Source organism: Balaenoptera borealis (assembly GCF_965194805.1).
Source record: "Balaenoptera borealis genome assembly, chromosome: 16".
Classification (NCBI taxonomy): domain Eukaryota; kingdom Metazoa; phylum Chordata; class Mammalia; order Artiodactyla; family Balaenopteridae; genus Balaenoptera; species Balaenoptera borealis.
Window position 1 is genome coordinate 74,123,062 of NC_138872.1, and position 13,470 is coordinate 74,136,531.

General features: G+C 41.7%; 1 protein-coding gene across 11 annotated transcripts in view; it reads left to right on the plus strand.

Moving 5' to 3' along the window:
* The window catches only part of RABGEF1 (RAB guanine nucleotide exchange factor 1), a 90,649-nt gene that overhangs the window by 23,068 nt on the left and 54,111 nt on the right, over nucleotides 1-13,470 (plus strand). For 2 of the 11 annotated variants that reach the window (XM_082358569.1, XM_082358562.1), the window contains exon 1: nucleotides 1,186-2,370. The exons of 6 other annotated variants lie outside the window; for them this stretch is intronic. The gene's annotated coding sequence lies outside the window, so the exon portion shown is untranslated. Of the gene's footprint in view, nucleotides 1-1,185; nucleotides 2,376-13,470 lie in introns of those variants that run through there. 3 more of the 11 variants (XM_082358568.1, XM_082358571.1, XM_082358570.1) reach the window with 2 other exon arrangements.

Consider the following 13,470-nt stretch of genomic DNA (forward strand, 5'->3'; position numbering starts at 1 on the left):
GAATTTGACTCATCTGATCAATACCTTGGCTTTCTCTCTCTCCTTAGCCTCCACATTAGTCCTCTTTTTTAGTTTTCCTCTTTTTTTTTTCTCTCTTTGATGGCTCTTTTTCTTTTGACCCACTCCAGGATTTACTCTTAGCCCTCTTTTATCTTCACTTTTTCCAATGGGACTGATTTTTATAAGTTAATATGCAAAACAACACATAAATTGAAATAAAGAATAATACAGTGAGTAGCCATATACCTATCACCCAGCTCAAGAACTAAAACATTGCCTCCTCAGTTGACTGTACCTTTGGTGCCCCTTTCCAATAGCCTCCACTGCCACCCTTTCTCCCAGAGGGAAGTGTGGTAGTTTTGTGGTAGTTTGTTGCATTAATGGCCCCAATGAGTCAGACTTTGTCCTCACTTTTGCTGGTCCCCTCCCACTTTGACTTTGGGGTTTGCCCCTTAGTTGCTTTGCCCATTACCTTTTGATCTCTTCTCCTTTCTCCCCTCAATTCACTGCTACAGCTACACAAGTTGGCATCAGGAGGGCCTTTGCACTGGCTGTTCCCTGTGCCTAGAACACTCTTGCCCAAATACTTGCATAGTATTGTAGTATAGCTAGCTCCCTAACCCTTTGCTCTGGTCGTCTTCTCAGCCAGGGCTTTCCTGTCCACCCTAAAACATCAAACTTCTTGGCTGCACTGGCTATCCCTCTCCCTTGCATTATTCTTTTCCATAGCAATGGTCACTATCCTATGTACTACTGTAAATAATTTATTGTTTAGTGGCTCCTCCACCTCTTCCCTAGAATGTAAGCTTCTCAGCTTAGGTACTTTTTTTTTTTTTTTTTTTTAATAGTCTGGTATCCTCAGCCTAGCATACATTAGGTACTGTAGGGGAGGGAAAATAATTTTCCCTCTGCTCTTCTGAGTTCTTGGCTGAAACCCTTAGAATAAAAGAATAACAAAGAGGAAAACAAATAGAGATTTGTTAACATGTATACCTCACATATACATAGGAGATACCCAGGGAAAAGGCTTAGAATGCCAACTTAAATACCATTTTCCGGTAAAGACAAACAAGGAAAGGTGTCTGTTGGGGGGGGGGGGAGGGTGGAGACCAGTTATGGAGGTGACCAGGGAAAGAAAAATAAACAAGAAGTTTGTTATACAGATTTAAGTCAGTGTCTTCTCCACTGATGAGTCTCTAGTGATTTATTAGAGTTGTCCTTTTCTTCCAGGTACAGAGGGGGAGACACTTTTACAAATAGCGATTTCCTTCATAAATGTACGTTTCCCTTACAAAAGGTTAACTTCTAGTTTATTTTCAGGGCTTCTCTGTGTTTACTTTCTCAGAATAAGCCTTATGTCAAAGAGGCATATTTTGGGGTGGCATATTCTGCTACCTTCCAGCGTTTAGGAATAATTTGAGGAACAAATCAATCTCCATTTTGCAAATAACGAGCAAAGACTGAGATATTAGGCAAGCTGTCCAAGATCACAGAGGCAGCATTTAGCAAACCTGGGATTCCAACCCAGGGCTCCCTCCCAGACACTGTACTATAGTATTTTCTTTTCTGTCTCTTTTTTATTTATTTTCCAGTCGTGGCTGCGCTTTGTGCCATAGATGGCATCCAGAATACAGAAGCAGCTGCTGTCTCCAACATTCCTGAAATGGGAATCACGGAGAATTGGATTCCATTTATAACTAGACCATTAATACTGTGTGACACTGGCTAACGTATTTAACTTCTGGAACTCAGTTATGCTCAGCTGTAAAACCGGCTAATAGATCAACAAATCTCTTTAAGTCCTCTAACTCAATAACTTTTAAAATCCTAAAATCCGTGTGAAGCGATGGAATTCATTAGTTTCGCAGGCAGCCTCATTCCCTACGGGCTGGAACCGTCCACTGGCCCAAACACCGCTCTGCCGCAGCCTTTGCCACCGCCTCTCATTCCAAGCTAAGAATGGGCAGTGTCACCCTCAGGCTACTCCTAGTGGGATCCCGGTAGCAGGGGTTGAGGAAAAGACAAGGAAACACCCGCTTCTCCGCCGGCTCCCGAACGCTCCAGGTCAGCGCCCCGGGACCAGCGTCGAGGCCGCCTCCTTCCCTTCGCACTACGGCTTTGTCGGTGCCGTCATCCACGCCAGCCTCGCCCCCCCGCTCCACCCAGGGCGGACTCCGACTAGCACCCGCATCCTCCCGGCGGCGCGCAGAGGCCCCGGAAGTGACGTCCGTGCGTGCGTGGCGTGCGCGCGCGGCGCCGGGGGCGGGGCTGCGAGAGGGAGGGCCGGCGTGAGGGCGGGTTGTGACTGGCACCCGGACCTACTCTAGCGACGTGGGGAGAGCGGCAGTTCGGACGTCGGTGGAGCAGCAGGTAAGGTACGGGGCGGACGGACGGGGGCCCAGGGCGGCGTCAGGGCAGTGGGGCGGCGGCGCCGTGCCGGTGGGGGTTACTGGGTCATTGGTCCGGGCTGTACACCCGGCTGGGGCCGTCTCGCACCGGTGCCTCCTGCCGCCCTCCGGCTGAGCCCGGGGCCCGGCGGCGCGGCCCTGACCGGTCCCAGGCCGTCGCCGGCCCCCCTCATCCTCTGCGTGCTCGGCCTGCCCGTTTCGGGCGCTCGTCGCCAAGTTCTCCGAGGCCCGGCCCAGCTCCGACGGGCAGGCGCGTATCGTTTCCTGGCCGCCGCCTGCCACCCGTCCACCCCTCGCGGGATGGCTGCGCTCCAGCCGGCTCCCTCCTGACTGTCCAGACGGCGGAGTGCCGAGGGACACCTGTGGTGGTGACCGGGCGGGTCGTGCCCCGGGCCCCTCGGGGACCTGCCGCAGCCCGGCCTGGGCAGGGGCGCCGGGACCTCAGGGACCCGCGTCGGTCTCGGGGAGGGAAAGGTCCTGGAGCTGGGAGGATGCTGTCTTTCGCAGCGCGGGGACTGGAAGACTGGTCCTAACTTTCGCCCCGTGGTTGAGGGCGAAGTTGTGGGCCTGGGCTTAGGAGCAGAAGTCCCTGCTTCCGAACCGTCTCGGAGGAGAGCAGAGGTGATACCCATCACGGAAGTTTAGTCGACAGGGTGGAAGGACTCAGGCGCTTCAGAGAATAGGTCAGAGTCTGCTGGTGGTGTCTCAGCGCTGGTGACCAAGCCCTGTGGTTGGGAAATGTGTCATTGGGCGCCGGGACTCGCCTTGCCGAGAGATTAGATGTGAAAATTTGTCAGGATGAGTTCACAGCATCACCTGGGGAATAGTTTGTTTTTTTTGTTTTTTTTTGGATCTGAAGAGTTTTGTTTGAGTTTAAAAAATAGTTGTACCTTTTTTTTCAGTAAATCTAAAACTGCAAAACAAACCCCCCAAAATCTATCAAGGTTACTAATTAAAATAGTTGTACCAAGAAAGCTTGCCGGAGTTGCAAGGAGATTTGATTTAACTTAATCCCTTTAATGATAAATAATGTTAATTTAAGAGTTACTGGTTCTTAGGTGGAAGATTAAGGTGTTCAAGGATTTGAATTTTTATTGACCTTCCAAGCAATCATTTTCTTCTCTCTAGAAGTTAGCCACTTTAGGAGAGAGGGACAGCGAGGATACTCGCCATGGGTGGTGAGCAGCAGAGCACAGAGGGGGGACACCCCAGGTGTCTTGAGGGACTGCAGGGCGTGGAGGGTGGAGGAAGTTACCAGGAAATATTTATGGAAGTGTCTTGAATAATGAGTAACATTCAGCCTAACAAGGTGGGGTGAGAATTTTAGAGGTAGTGGAAATGTGGGCGTGGGGCAACTAAAGGAGAAGAGGCCAGTAACTCCCAGGAGGTGGTTTTTGAAAAGTGAAAAAATGCAGGCCGAGGCGGGTGGCAGATAGGGGCAGAGATGCAGGAGATTCTTGGGCTTTTCTCTGATGGTGACAGAACCAGGGAAGGGTTTTAAGGAGGGTTATTTGCCTGGTTAACATGGAATTTTATGTTATTTGCTTGCTTAACACACGGGCTGCTCTGCTGTGTGGCTGATGAGGATTGTGCCCCGTATAGTGCTTGATTATGTGCTAGCTTGTATTTTAATCGTTTCTGCTTGTTAAATGTTTGAATTGAATTTTATATTCATTTACTAATTGTTTGTATGAGTGTGTGACTCTGCTTATTTGTAAACTTCTATAAACAGGAATTCTGCTTTTATCTCTTTGCATCTCAATCCAAGTCAGGCATTCATGAGTGTTCATGAGGACTTGATGAGAAATCATTGATTTCTTTTTTTTTTTTTTTAAGAGGAACTCTTTTATTTGTTTATTTTTATTTTTGGCTGTGTTGGGTCTTCGTTTCTGTGCGAGGGCTTTCTCCAGTTGCGGCAAGCGGGGGCCTCTCACTGTCGTGGCCTCTCTTGTTGCGGAGCACAGGCTCCAGACGCGCAGGCTCAGTAGTTGTGGCTCACGGGCCTAGTTGCTCCGTGGCATGTGGGATCCTCCCAGACCAGGGCTCGAACCTGTGTCCCCTGCATTGGCAGGCAGACCCTCAACCACTGCGCCACCAGGGAAGCCCCGAAATCATTGATTTCTGATGTTGGTTTTCAGTGAGAAAAAAGACTTGACCAGTACTTCTTTTAATATCTATGTATAGAAGAACTAAGGTCTTGTTTCATTTACTCTTCTCAATCTTTGGCTAGAGACAGAGAATTTCTATCTTGGCAATGTGAGTTTAATTTTTGGCACATGTGTTTATATTGGTTGCAAAGTAAACATCTCTAGCAGAGATGACCCATCCCTAAAATATAGGAGATACCTGTTTAACATAACATACCTGTCTATTCTGTGACTTAGAATAGAAATGCTATTAAGTGGCTTCTTAACCCAGCAATAAAGTTGTCACCCTAAAAAAAAAGTTTCACAATAGAGGCCAAACATTTTGAAAGTCATATTAAATGTTCATTTCTGTCATAAAGCATTGTAGGAACATAATGTATGTTGTTTCACATGACTGAAAGGCCTTGAAATAATCTAGACTATTGTTTGTTGAATAAACACTTAGGAGAAACAACAATTGACTCATCTTTATCCCACATAATATTATGTGGCTCTTATTTTATCTGTTTGTTATTTGGATAAAGCTCCTAAAATGCTTTAAGAAAAGGCTATACTTTATGGTGCTGCTTTCAAGTTACCCTGGGAGATTCCTGTTGCTGGTGAAGTTACTGTTGGTGGGGTAGGCAGTGTAATTTTTATTGTGTAGTAAAACAGTTTTTCAGGTCTCTGGTAGCATAGCTCACTTGTTTGTGGTCACTAGGAGGGTGAAGGACTATAATTATAATCAATTAATTAGATTAATTTATAGTTAAAAGTTAGAAGTTATGATCAGAATGCTAAGTATGAGTTCATGATAGGGTAAAATTTTACCCACTAAGAGACTATTAAGCTTTTTGTTTTGCTCAGACGACAGCAATAAGATTACTGAAATCCCTGAAGCAGGAATGTAGCAAGAGCATTTGGGGCTTTAAATTCTGTGCTGTCTCCCAGTCAGGAATGGTTGGCAGCATCCCCTGTGCTAGGCACAGGGCAACTCAGGAGGAGCTGTACACAAATTTTATAAATCATTTTTGAAGCTAGCCTATTCAGTTCTCATTCAGAATAAATACTCAAATGCAACTGCATTTGTGGTGATTTCGTCTGTATTTTAAAAATAAAAATGACTTTTGGGGGATTTTTATATGGGATATATTTACAAGTTTCTGTGTGCTCCACAGTTAAAAATACATAATGAAAGTGTTTTATTTTGGTAGTTCCTCTGTTGTTAGAACTTCCTAATTTTAAATATAATGTTTGCTACAACACTTTCTTTTTTTCTTTTGGAGCAAAAGAAGGATAATGCCTCTAGAAATTGAACTCATAACATGTTTATTAATGGAAGAAAATGTCTTCTTATTGTGCTATACTGTTTTGTTTTTTTTTTTAAATTTATTTATTTATTTATTTATTTTTGGCTGTGTTGGGTCTTCGTTTCTGTGCGAGGGCTTTCTCCAGTTGCGGAGAGCGGGGGCTGCTCTTCATCGCGGTGCGCGGGCCTCTCACTGTCACGGCCTCTCCCGTTGCGGAGCACAGGCTCCAGACGCGCAGTAGTTGTGGCTCACGGGCCCAGTTGCTCCGCGGCATGTGGGATCTTCCCAGACCAGGGCTTGAACCCGTGTCCCCTGCATTGGCAGGCAGATTCTCAACCACTGCACCACCAGGGAAGCCCTGCTATACTGTTTTTTAAGTGGAGCATACCATTTACTTATATCACCTCTTGTTCCAGAAAGGATACATAAGGACTTACAAAGATACAAACAACATGCTTTTGGTAACAGACAGAAATAAAGGGGTGATGGATTTAGGACTGTGAGAGAAAAATTAAGATGGAGACAGAAATGAGATCTGTACACAAAGTAACTGGACTGAAGTCTTAAGTATTTGTTAGAGGGCCACAAATTTGACTCTGCTTTTTAGTAGCCAGTTCAGAAAGAAATGTAATCAGTTACATGGTTCAGTGACCATAAGATAAAAGACCAGTTTCTCCTTTGGATTCCCAAAGATGCCTTGTATTGAGAAACTCCTCAACTACATCCTTAAGTATAAATACAGCATGCATTTCAGAGGGCTGTGTTGCGTTTTACTTTGTTTTTTAGTAAAATTCCTCATTGCCTCATTGTGTAGGGTGATGACATAAGATCAAAACATAATTCAATAAAAACAGTTCTGGTGTTGGCAAAATAATGTGGACTAAGCACTTAGCTCTGTAGACTGATTTAATTTAAGGATCTGTTTTACATTATCTAGATAAGGAGATGGGGATTACACATTTTTCAAGTTACCTTTCATAAATGTTTTGTTTCTCAGTGGAGCTTTTGTTATTAATTTATCAGCAGTGGTGTTTGTGTTTGTGCTTCCCAGCAAGTTCCTTAAGTACATACATTTTTTGTGTTGTTGGTTAATCACAGAGCCATATTTTTAGCAGGCATGCTTTATCGTGGGGGTATGAAAATGGAGGAGACTGACAAATATTTAAGTAAAAGTCACTTCACCTCCACACTCAGATGGGCTGAAGGAATATCAGTGAATACCAAGATTCATTTCTGGAAGTAGGTTCGGGGTGTTAGCTCGAGCACAGAGAGCATTGGCTTGAAAAGTCCAGGCATGTAATTAATTAATTAATTAATTAATATTAATTATTTTATCTATTTCTTTTTGGCTGTGTTGGGTCTTTGTTGCTGTGCGCGGGCTTTCTCTAGTTGCGGTGAGTGGGGGCTGCTCTTCATTGCGGTGGCTTCTCTTGTTGCGGAGCATGGGCTCTAGGCACACAGGCTTCAGTTGTTGTGGCACATGGGCTCAGTAGTTGTGGCTCGTGGGCTTTAGAGCTCAGGCTCAGTAGTTGTGGCGCACGGGCTTAGTTGCTCTGCGGCATGTGAGATCTTCCCTGGCCAGGGCTCAAACCTGTGTCCCTTGCATTGGCAGGCAGATTCTTAACCACTGCGCCACCAGGGAAGCCCTGTAATTTATTTTTAAGAAGGGAACAGATCCACTCATCTTAGATGTAGTGTCCAGTAAATTAATGTATCTGTAATTTGCTCAAGCTAAATAAGAAGTTGACCTTTTAAGTAATTAGGTAGAACTTATCAAGTGCTAGCATGGGCCAGGCATGTGCTAATAATAAGCTCTTTACATGCATTATCTCAATGTTGTCATCTTTGTTTATTCCCTTTCTTAAAAGAAAAATATAAGGAAATATGGTTCACAGCAGTAACTTGTTCCAGGTCATACAAGAGGTGATGGAGATTTGAACTCCGGTAGTCTGACAGACTCAGTGGTCTGCACATACGACTTTATACTGCTTGAGGTGGACTAGACTGGGCCCACAGATGGGGCTAGACCATACAATTAATAGAGGTAAGCCCACTGGCCAGTATTAGAACCCACCACTGCAGAAGGGCCTTGAACAGTTCTGAATCTTCCATCCAGAAGATGAGCTGAGAGCTACAAGTTCAGGGCATTTGGCCATAGTTTATAAAGCTGGGGAACCATACATCTTCTAGGCATCTATCAGGGTTAGAAAAGAGGGAATATTATTTTATGTGTTTGTTTGCATCTGAAATGCATATATTTTTTCTTTCTATTTGTTACAAATTTGTCTCATCAGATCAGGAAGACCACAATGATATAGTTATAAAGATAGTGTGCCATTCTGGAAAGAGAGGTCTATATTTATATTTTCGAGTAAAACTTTAGCTGGTGATCTCACTGCTCTGATTTGGGATGAATTTAGGTTATACTTCTGTAGTGACATCGCTAGGTGTATATGTTCTTAAATCTTATTCCATGTTTTATTAGGAATTGTATTGCATTAGAGTTGTACAGATAAATAAAACATTATTTATTGTGAGTTTTCGTATGAGACTATTCCAGGTTATTCCAGATTATTTTATTTTGAAGTATTGTAATATAGTTCCTACAGTATATTGTAAATTGTGACCTAGCCTACAAAACTAAAGAGTAGAGAACATCCTTATTCATCCTTAATTAGTAAACAGTGGGTGGAACTGTCCTTGCCTAAATATAGTTATGTAACATAGTGTTTCCTTAATTGCATTTCCACAGAGCTTTTGTCATTGTTAAATAGGTTCCTGAAAAATTAGTTAGGCTAGTGACCTGAGTTTTGAATAGGATATTATAAGAAGGATACAAATTAAAAATGTGAAAACAAACAAACAAAAAATAGGCCGATGAAACAGAATGTCTAAAATCCATTATAATTAGTGTCTCAGGAAGTAGTATGCTTGGCTTTTACTTAGCAAATTGGATTATGTATTTGTGTAAATTAATTAGCCTTTGCAGTTGGGTTTGTAGTGTGATAAGTGTGTAGATTTCATTTGTGGTCTCAAATGTTGTATAGTTATGAATGGACACATCTTAAATATCATTTACAAGGAATAATCAGATGGCAAAGTATTTTCATATGACATGCTAGCTGCTGATACCTTTACAAAGCATCATGTGATGTTACCTGCCCCAGGAAATAGAGTGGCTGATGAGAGACAAAATTGAAATTAAGTCCTTTGAATATCAACTGTATGAAGTAGACACTGCTTTCTCCCAAGAGCCTACTTTCATTTTATTTTATTTTATTTTTTATTGACGTATTGTTGATTTACAATGTTATGTTAGTTTCAGGTGTACAGCAAAGTGAATCAGTTATACATATACATATATCCACTCTTTTTCAGATTCTTTTCCCATACAGCCCATGACAGAGTATTGAGTAGAGTTCCCTGTGCTATACAGTAGGTCCTTATTAGTTATCTATTTTATATATAGTAGTGTGTATATGTCAATCCCAATCCCCCAATTTATCCCTCCCCCGGTAACCATAAGTTTGTTTTCTACATCTGTGACTGTTTCTGTTTTGTAAATAAGTTCTTTTCAAGAGCCTACTTTTATTCTTGCACATATTTGAGAACAAATTGCAGGCAGATTTTCTTGTTGTTGTTACCCATAAGAGGTTGTAGCCTATTTCCCTAAAGAAGAATTTTTGCCTTTTCAGTATGTTGGTCTAATAACTGCCCCCCCCCATATAAATATATATATATAATCTCAGCTTATTTCTTACAAAATAATGCTTGAGAAATAAGTTGAGGTTGTTTTGAAGTTTAAAGTTCTTAGATTCTGACAGAAAAACTGACCAGGAGGTTAGATTTTAGTCCAATCAATTCCAGCTCCAAACACCACCAATAATGGTTATAATGGTGAGTCTGCCATTTAGGTAAAAGCAATACAAAGATTTCAATTTCAGTCTTCAGTGAACGCTTCAGCTGTGTTTGGAGGAGAACAATCTGAGTACTGAAAAATACTTTAAAATTTTTTTTCTTTTTCTGAGGGTTTAATTTCAGGAAGTCTAGTTTTTATAGTTATGAATTTTAGTGGCTTTACCAAACTACCCAGTCTAGTAAACACTACATCACCCCAGAATATCTTCTGATCTTTATTAATGTGTATGTTTTTGTTGTCTAAATCTGTCTACCTGTTATTTCTTGATTTTAAAGTTTTAATATTTTGTGTAAGCATTTCAGAACTCACCACAAGGTACATATGTGAGTTTTATTGTATTGCAAAGAAGTCCGGTGTTTAAGCTCTATGTTACTGTGTAGTTCTACCCTTCTTTGAGCTGCCATAGATTTCCTAATCAGAATTGGTTTCAGCCAGTGTATTCTTCTTAGCTCCCAGTGATGACTAATTTCTGACCAGTTGGCTCACATTAGAATTTTCTTGGTGGATTAACACTGTTATCCTTAAATCATTAGTAGTGCTTTTTGCCTTAAAGTCTACTTTGTGTGATACCAGTATAGCTCTACTTGCTTTCTCTTGATAAATGTTGCATGCTATATATATCTTTTTCCATCCTTATACTTTCCAACTTTTCTTTGTCCTTGAAAGCACCATGAAGTTAGATTTAGTTTTTTTTTCTTTAGTCTGACAATTTTAGTCTTTAAATTAGAATCATTAGTCCATTTAATGTAATTGTCACTATATTTGGTATTATATCTACCATCTTTTCGACTCACTTGTTTTGTTCCTTTTTCCTTTTTTTAATCTCTTTTTGGATTATTTATTATTCAATTATTATTTAATTTTTCCTCTCTAGTAACTTCTTAGTTATACATTCTTTTATTATTCTTTTGTGGTTACACTAGAGATTATAGCATACACCCTTGACTTATTATAGTCTAATACAAATTATAACTTTTTTTTTTTTTTTTTTTTTTTGGCTGCACTGGGTCTTCGTTGCTGGTGCAGGGGCTTTATCTAGTTGCAGTGAGCAGGGGCTGCTCTTCCCTGCGGTGCGCAGGCTTCTCATTGCAGTGTCTTCTCTTTGTTGCGGAGCACAGGCTCTAGGCATGTGGGCTTCAGTAGTTGCAGCACGCGGGCTCAGTAGTTGTGGCTCACGGGCTCTAGAGTGCAGGTTCAGTAGCTGTGGCACACCGGCTTAGTTGCTCTGCTGCATGTGGGATCTTCCCAGGCCAGGGCTCGAACCCGTGTCCCCTGCATTGATTGGCAGGCGGATTCTTAACCACTGCACCACCAGGGAAGCCCCAAATTATAACTTTTATCACTTCTCCAATCATGCTAGAACTTTATTTATTTTTTTAATTTTATCTTTTGGCCACGCCAGGAGGCATGTGGGATCTTAGTTCCCCCACCAGTGATTGAACCCAGGCCCCCTGCATTGGAAGCGCAGAGTCTTAACCACTGCCCTAGAACTTTAGATACTAACTCCATTTGTCTTTTTCCTGTCTTTTTGTGTTACTCTGTTTTATCCATTTTAATTCGACATATATTTGAAGACCCATAAGAAAATGATTGTTTTTTAATAATCAATATTCATGTATATTTCCTTACATATTTACTCTTTCCATTGCTCTTTATCCCTTCCTGTATTTTTGTTTCTGTTTGGGATAGGATAATTTTCCTTTCCATCTGAAGAGTTCCCTCTGGTATTTCTTCTAATGCAAGCCTGCCAATAATGAATTCTTTCATTTTTTGTTTGTCTGAAAAATATCTTTATTTTGCCTTCATTTTTAAAGGAAATAATCACTGAGCACCGCATTCTAGGTGGGAATTTATTTTCTTTCAGCACTTTTAAGGTGTCATTCCATTGTCTTTTTTTTTTTAAATTAATTAATTTATTTATTTATCTTGGTTGCGTTGGGTCTTTGTTGCTGCGTGTGGGCTTTCTCTAGTTGTGGCGAGCGGGGGTTACTCTTCATTGCAGTGCACAGGTTTCTCACTCCTGTGGCTTCTTTTGTTGCGGAGCACAGGCTCTAGGCGCATGGGCTTCAGTAGTTGTGGCACATGGGCTCAGTAGTTGTGGCTCACAGGCTCTAGAGCGCGCAGGCTCAGTAGTTGTGGTGCACAGGCTTAGTTGCTCCGCGGCATGTGGGATCTTCCCGGACCAGGGCTTGAACCCGTGTCCCCTGCATTGGCAAGTGGATTCTTAACCACTGTGCCACCAGGGAAGTCTCTCCATTGTCTTTTGTCTTTTATTATTTCTTTTGAGAATTTAGCTGTTAGTTTTATTGTTGCTCTTGAGAAAGTAATGTGTCTTTTTTCCACTGGTCACTTTTAAGAGTTTCTTTGTTTTTGATGATCAGTTTAATTATGCTATGTTTTTGTGTGGCTTTCTTTGTCTTTGTTCTGCTTGGGGTTCACAGAGTTTCTTAAATTTATGGGTTGTCTTCATCAATTTGGAAAATTTCATTCTTTTCTCTTAATATTACTTCTGACCTAATTACTCTCTTCTCTCCTTTTGGGACTCCAGTTACACACCTGGTAGACTTTTTCACAGTGTTCCTCATTCCCTTTTACATTCCCACCTGCCCTTGTATCTTCTGTTAGTTTTTATCTCTGCTTCAGTATGGATATATTTTATTGACTTGGGTTCTAGTTACTAATCCTCTCTTCTACTGTGTCTGACCTGCTCTTAAGTCTACCCTTTGAATTCTTTTAGTTAATATACTTTTCAGATCTAGAATTTCAGTTTGATTCTTACAGATTCCAATTCTCAGTTGCAGTTCTTCTTTTTATATGGTGTTTCCTCTTACTTCCCCTGTTTTTTAAAATAGGAAATTTAAATAGCCATCATTATTTAAAAGTCTTTCTGTTAACTTCAATGTCTGGATTATCTGAGCATCTGTTTCTATTTTTTCCTTTTGGTTTTCAGTTATATGAATGCTGAGTGTTATGAATAAAATGAAGCTCCAGATGATGCTGTTCTTTTTCAGAGGAAGTCCCCCCTCCCTTTTGCTAGCCAGGTAGAGTAGGGGCTCATCACCTAATCCTATTAGGGACTGAGTTGTTGGTTGAGGTTGTGTTGCCGGTTTGGTAAGGCAGTGTTTCCCTCTAGTTTGCCTTTAGTGCTAGCAAGTAGCGAGGCATCCAGGGCTTCCAACCGATAGTTTCGTGAATTCACAGGGGTCCCTCCTCCTTGTATCTTCTATACTGTAATCTTTGTCTCCTGAGAACAATGAGATTGTTGAAAATTCTACTCTTGATTTTTTAGTTTTGTTTTGAAGCCCTCTTTGTGCAACTGCAGAATTTGGTAAATGTCTTCAGCGGAAAGCCAGCCTTTTGTTAGGCCCAGTTCTTCGACTCTCCTCTTTCACTGGGATCTTGACTCCTTGAGTCTTGCTTTTCACCTCTTCCAAAAGCTCTCATGGTTCCTCTGCTGAAGGAAAGTCTGGATTCTCGGTTTTTTGCCCCAGAATCAGCAAATGCACTTGGGGGAAAAGTGGCTGCAGAATGTCATTTTGCTTCTCTACAGTTCCTCTCTTTTTCCAGAACCTAGGCCCTTGTAGTCTTGGTTGCTTCAGCTGCTTTCTCATGCCTTTAAACATTGGTTTTTAAAATGTATCTGGCTTTCGTAATTCTCAGCAGGAGTGTTGGTCTGCCTCAAGCTACTGTCGTATTCAGAAAAGAGA